Source organism: Gossypium arboreum, chromosome 10, assembly GCF_025698485.1.
Source record: "Gossypium arboreum isolate Shixiya-1 chromosome 10, ASM2569848v2, whole genome shotgun sequence".
NCBI lineage: Eukaryota > Viridiplantae > Streptophyta > Magnoliopsida > Malvales > Malvaceae > Gossypium > Gossypium arboreum.
Window position 1 is genome coordinate 55,202,382 of NC_069079.1, and position 6,683 is coordinate 55,209,064.

Below are 6,683 nucleotides of genomic sequence, written 5' to 3' on the forward strand. Positions count from 1 at the left end.
CTTTTCAATTTGTTTCAATTTTGAACAAGAAAAGCTTAGGAGGAGAAGAGAAACACACGGGGCTAAAAGTTTCAAGTTAATTTGGTTAGTAAATTTTGATCTTTTTTACTTAAATTTTATATTTTTGGAACCTTAATATCATGAACTAGCTTACCCATATTGGAACTTTTAGAATTTATGATGTTTGTGGAAGTTGCCATTGTAGAAAATTTCAAGTTTTTGGTGTTATTTTGATGGATTTTAAAGTTTAGGAACTTATTCATTAAAATGGTAAATTCTAGGATTATATTGTGAATTGATTGAAAGTATGAATTGTTTTGGACTTTGAGGAAAAACGGTTAACATGGGATTTGTTAACTAAATAGCATGTTTTGGAATTGAGGATTAAATTGTATTGAAGGTTAATGTCGAGTGCAAATATGTGAAATGCGGTTAAAGGGTTAATGGTTTGAGTAAATGTTTCTTGGTGAGTAAATAAATTAAATTAATTATGTTGTAAATTTTAGATCGAGAAACGAAAGGATCGGCTAGTAATCGTGGAAAGGAGAAGGTTGTCGAGTAATCATCATCGACCTTAATAGCCCTCCAATATAGTAAGTTCGTAGTCCTTGACTCGAACTCTTTATTTAATTTAATTAATTTGGTCATATTTGATATCAAATTATATCCATTAATATAATTGGTTAATTCTTTTGGATGGAATACTATGGAAAAATATTCGAATTTAATGAATTAGATCAATAATATTTTCATTAATATTGTTGTGGTTGATTAAATTATAAAATATGGTTTTGAGGATTTAATTCTTGGTGAGCACAACTATCGTCAGTTATCCGACTAGCGCTGGGCATAATAATTTGTTGACTTGTTCAACTAGTGTCGGGCACAACTATCATAGGTTATTCGACTAGCTCTGGGCTCAATAATTTGTCGACTTGTTCGACTAGTGCTGGGCACAACTATCGTCAGTTATATGACTAGCGCTAGACACAATAATTTGTCGATTTGTTCGACTAGTGCTAGGCACAAAAATGATCTTGTCGAGTTAAACAATAAGCGTTGGGCGCAAAACCTTATGTACGGTCTAACCATTAGGTATTGGATGTCATTTAGTGGATTATACATTTCGGTAAGGTATAATTGTAACACCCCAAACTCAGCCTAGACGTTATGGCCGAATCCGGAGGTGTCACAAAGAATGGGTTTGGAAACGAAGTCAAAATGATAAAACCATTTCAGTTTTTCAATTCTTATGTGCTTGTATCAATGTCAAAACGTTATCTAATTAATTAATATGCCTTTAAACGTGTTTTACAGCGGAAGCTTACGAAAACCGTTGTATTTCAAAAAGGTAGTTCATATTTTTAGAAAAACCTTTATTTGCGTAAAAATCGTTATTTTCATAAAACATTTTGCCAAACCATGCCAATTATAAAGAAAATGAAACCAAAACCAAGATAAAAACCATACAGTCTAGAGAGTCCCAGAAATTACAAACTCTCAATTAAATTAAGAAATGTTAAGTAAAAACCATAAAAATTACTAAGCATTACAGTTCTCGGTCGAGTGGTCACCGCTGAGTCTCCGTCACACCAGTCTGCCTAAATCTATGGATTACCTGAACAGAACAGACAAGCAGATGTGAGTTTTCGTAAACTCAGTGAGTAACCTAACATAATTAAGCATGCAAACATACAGAAATATCATATGCGATCAGATATAGATTCGGCTCGCACCCATTTCGACATCTGATCAATGTAATCGGATATCTGAAACAAAATATACAGAATTCTACCCCCATCCTCTACACACCAACTCTAACTATCCCAACACACCATGTGGGGTTAAAAATACCCACCTATCCCTATACACCTTATTGTGTCATTACGACACAAGTCAGATAATGTGCAGCCAAGCTGCCAGAATATAGGCGAAGGTCGCCTTTTAGAACACTTCCTCCATATATACAATCCTACCCCAAAACAGTTATAGAAATCAGATATAGAATTTACAAATTAAACATACTCAACATGTTTAATACAGAAAATAGAGATTCATGTAGCAGAACAGATGGACATGCATAATAGTGTCCTACTCAGAGTATACTATCAGAAATACCAGGTCACATAACTAGGGTTTGGTTAGACCTTACCGACCCTACGCTAGGCCCATAGTCAATTGGAACAACTCGTGTGCCCCACACGCCCAGATTGGCTTACCCGTGTGGCCCACATTGCCTGGCCCAAAATCCACATGCCCATGTGGGCCCACACGCCTAACTTGGCCTAGCCCATATAGCCCACACGGTCGCACTCCAACCACCACACGGTCGTGTCTTACACACGACCGCACCTTTTTCAGACACACGGCCGTGTCTCGCACACGGCCAACCACACGGGTGACCACATGCCCATGTGGTGTCGACAGGAGGCAATTTTGGCTTTCGTCGAAACCTTGATTTTCGCGATTTGAGAACACATCTGATACGATTTTGATGCTAAAACACTCTCGAGCCACACAGCACCCAAAAATGCTAAACGAATTTGACTACTATTCCACCAGAGGAGAAAAAAAAACTTACCTAAACTTTCTTGTGTGTCAAAACTATCTCCAGGATCAAAGATATTGTAACACCCTGATTTTGGGCCTAGTTAAAACAGTGGTTTCGAGACCAGAAATCCAACGATGAAAATTTTATTTTTTATTATATTTTTATGGTCTACGATTTCACAAAATAATTTCGTGAAAATTTCGTTCGAAAATTTTGACGTTCGGGCACTTAATTTAGTCAAAAGGACTAAATCGTAAAAAGTGAAAAAGTTGAGTTCTACATGCTAGAGGTGTCCAATTTTTATGAATTTTAAATTGAGGATCCTTAAATGGTAATTAGGACATTGGTTAATTGGTGGACAAAAATAAACATGAAATGGATGTAATAAAATATTTTTAAGTTAGGGGTATTCTGGTAAACTAATAATTAAAAGAATTAAAAAAGGGAAATAAGCCAAATTATCTATCATCTTCTTCATTCAACTGTTTCTACCAGAAGCAGCCATGGTTAAGGTTTGTTCAAACTTCCAATCTCGATTGTAAGTGCTCCTTAGCCCCGTTTTTAAAGTTCTTTACATTTTTGAAATCTCGGTAACTTGGTTAAGCTTATTCTAGCAATAATTTAACCTAGGGTTTATATTTGAAAAAATACCCATAGGTGAAATATGTTTATTTTGATGTTTTATGGTAGAATATGAAGCTTGAAATTGTGTTAAACAACTTTTACTAAGCGATTTTACGTGAAAACAAGTAAAACGACATAATCGGTAAAAATACCTAATGTTCATAAGTACATGTTAGAGTGTGAATTTAATGTTGCTATAGAAGGGATCAGCATGTCATAAAACATAATAAAATAGGATAAAGTTTAATTTACAAGTCTAGGGGCAAAAATATAATTTTGACAAAGTTTAGGGGCAAAATTGTAATTTTTCCAAAATATGATTTTGGGTCAATTTGAATAATTTGAGTCTTAATTAGGCTATATTTGTAATGATAGAGTAAGGAAAATTGAAATTCAGGCTAAAATCGACAAAATACCATGTTGTGGACAAAATGGTAAAAATGGTCATTTTCGAATACGAGGTAAGTTCATGTGTTAATAATAATGCAATACCATACTTGAATTGTAATTTTCTATTGTTATGGAATAAATTGTATGATTTAATATGTTTAGGAGAAGTTGATGGATGGTGTGTATGATATGGAAAATGTGATGCTTGTTGTGTCATGTGAAATTGAATGGCAAATTATTGTTACATGAATTGAATGTTAAATTACTATTACATGGGTTGTATGAATTGCTACACGGTTGTACCTAATGAGATTTCGACAAGTTTGTACGTAAATAATTTATCGATTCTTTTTATTTTATTATATTTTGTTATCATATGAAATGTGGCTGCCTACAGAATGATTATTTGTTGTAAATTGCAAATTGAAAAAGGACTATGAATAAATTTGTAACATGTTGGAAAGTGAGGAATTTCCCGGTTGAGCCTTCGGAATAGAAACGATACGAATGATCTATTGTGAGGTCACGTGTGTAGTATTAAGTGCAGGCTACTACATGTACAGGATAATTGGTCGCATGTGTAGTACTAAGTGTAGCCTATTATGTGTACCCGATAACTTCGATCACGTGTGCAGTACTAAGTGCAAGCTACTACGTGTACCAGATAATTGGTCGCATGTGTAGTACTAAGTGCAGGCTACTATGCGTACCAAATAGCCTTGTCTACAAGTGTGAAAATATGTACAGGCAACTGAGTATCAGTTATTATTCCGAAGAGTTCAATGGGAAAATCGATTAAGTAAAAATACATGTAAACATGATTATATGATGAATAAGTGCAGGTATATGTTTATGAAAATTACGAGCAATGTGCTCGATATTTGAGTGAACTTCAATAAGACAAAATGGATTAAGTGAAATTATGTAAGAGTGAATTTTAGTAGTAAAACAGTGTTGGACAGAAGCAGTTGTGTGACTTTGAAAATTCACCAAAATTTTTTTAAGTTGAATTAATTTTCAAAAAAATTATTTAATTAAATATTAATGAGTCTATTTTCATATAAAAGAAACAAGGGGAGTAAAAGAGTTCTATATTATGTGATATTCTAATTTTTGTGAGACAGTGTTGGAATGAATTTGAGATCCCCTATTCTGACTTGGAAAAATTGTTAAAAATTGTACAAAAATAATTATGAGTTATAATTTATATGAATATAATTATAAATGAGTCTACTTTTAGGAGGAATGGACGGAAACATCATCCAAGTCCCGAAATATGAGATAAATAATTTTTAGTGAAGAGAGGTCAGAACTGTTAGACAGAGAAACGGGGAAAACTTTAATGAATAAATTGTACTAATTGGCTAAACCAAAAATTCTGAAAATTTTATGGGAGAAAGGTATATGAGTCTAGTTTCAAGAAAAATTAATGAATCTAAAGTTGGAGTTTTGTAACTCCAAATATGAATGATTTAGTAACTGTAACTCGATAAAACAGCTTAACCTAAACATGTGTAATTGTACAATTATAGTGTTTTATCTTGAAAAGCATGTTAGTAATTGCTTATTAACTTCATATGGACTTACTAATAGTAAAGTTTACCCATCCTCTCCATTTCTTTAGTATTTGCAGGTCGGCTAGGGGTTGGAGATCGTCGGAGGCAAAATCACACTATCAAGCTATCATTTTTGGGAGAATTAATTAAATATTAGAAATATCAAGTGAGTGGCATGTATAGGAAGTTGGTTTGTGATATGTATTATTATTATGACTTTGACCATACGTATCGGTCTGCATTGAGTTATCGTATATGATCATGAGATGTGGTCATTATCCATTAAGGTTTATAAGTTTAATTAATCATGTCATGTCCTATGTTTTGATGTGATGATATAGTTAGCTTTGTTTGTTATGCATGATTGGTAATACATCAGGTAAGTTAAATGCAGGCCAGTGGATCATGAATTAAATGGAAATGAATAATGTTGCCTTGAGTATGGATGTTTAATGGACAAATTGGTAACTACATTATGGTGGTATAAAATGACAATAAGATTTAGCATGTCTAGTTCTAGTTAAGGTAAGACTGTATATTATTTACAGGATGGTAAGCAAATAATGACATGTTATTGCATGATTATGGATGTGTAAGTGCTCATTTATGCCACGTTATATGTCTTTAAATATGAGTCTATGCATGTGTTCGAAAAGTTTTAAATTAAATGAAATTTTATGGCCCGATTTTCATCTATGTGTATGGTTAAGTCTGGTAATGCCTCGTACCCTGTTCCAGCCTTGGATACGGGTAAGGGGTGTTACAAATATGATTTTGATCTCCCAAATTAGAGTGGATCAAGTATCTCTCCTTCAAACACAAACCATCAGCACTGAATAAAGAAATATTAGGCACATGAGTGTTCAAATAAAAAATAACTTGTAACTTTCTTTGAATATACATGGTCATCCATAAGAATTTCCAACGATGAGTCAAGAATTTCACATAATTATAAAAATCAAGAATGTTAAGATTGTGTAAAAATTCATCGTTAAAGGTCAAGATAGAAAATTTTGTTGCAAGAGAAAATAGATAAAATGTTTTATTAAACCTATCTAGTGCAACATAATTACTATTTCTAACCTTTACAAATCTAGATAAACCCATAAAATTAATTGAACTTTCAGACCAAGGTTTAATGAAATTTGACCAACAAGAAAGCATGTTATAAGGAAAAACAAAATCAATAGCACACTTATCAAAAACATTTATTGTATGTCTTCTTGAATCAATTTCTAATGTTTCCTTACCTTTCTTACCTTGTAGCACTTGTGGAGAATTATTAATATTCAACTTACCTCTCTCCGACAAGTAAAAGTGTCAATCGATGTTAGAGTAATGTAATTGGAAGTCCGTCAATGGATCCTTAAAATCATGTAACAAGGAAAAACCACTAGATAAATTTGAGTTATGGTTAGTTAAAACATAACCATTCCTCACTTTTGCATGAATATTTTGTTGTTTTTCATTTTCTTTTCCCACTTGAGAACTCTCCAATTTTACCTCATATGTATTGTTACTCACCAAAAGTGGACCATCAGGTAGACTTTTATCACTTAAGA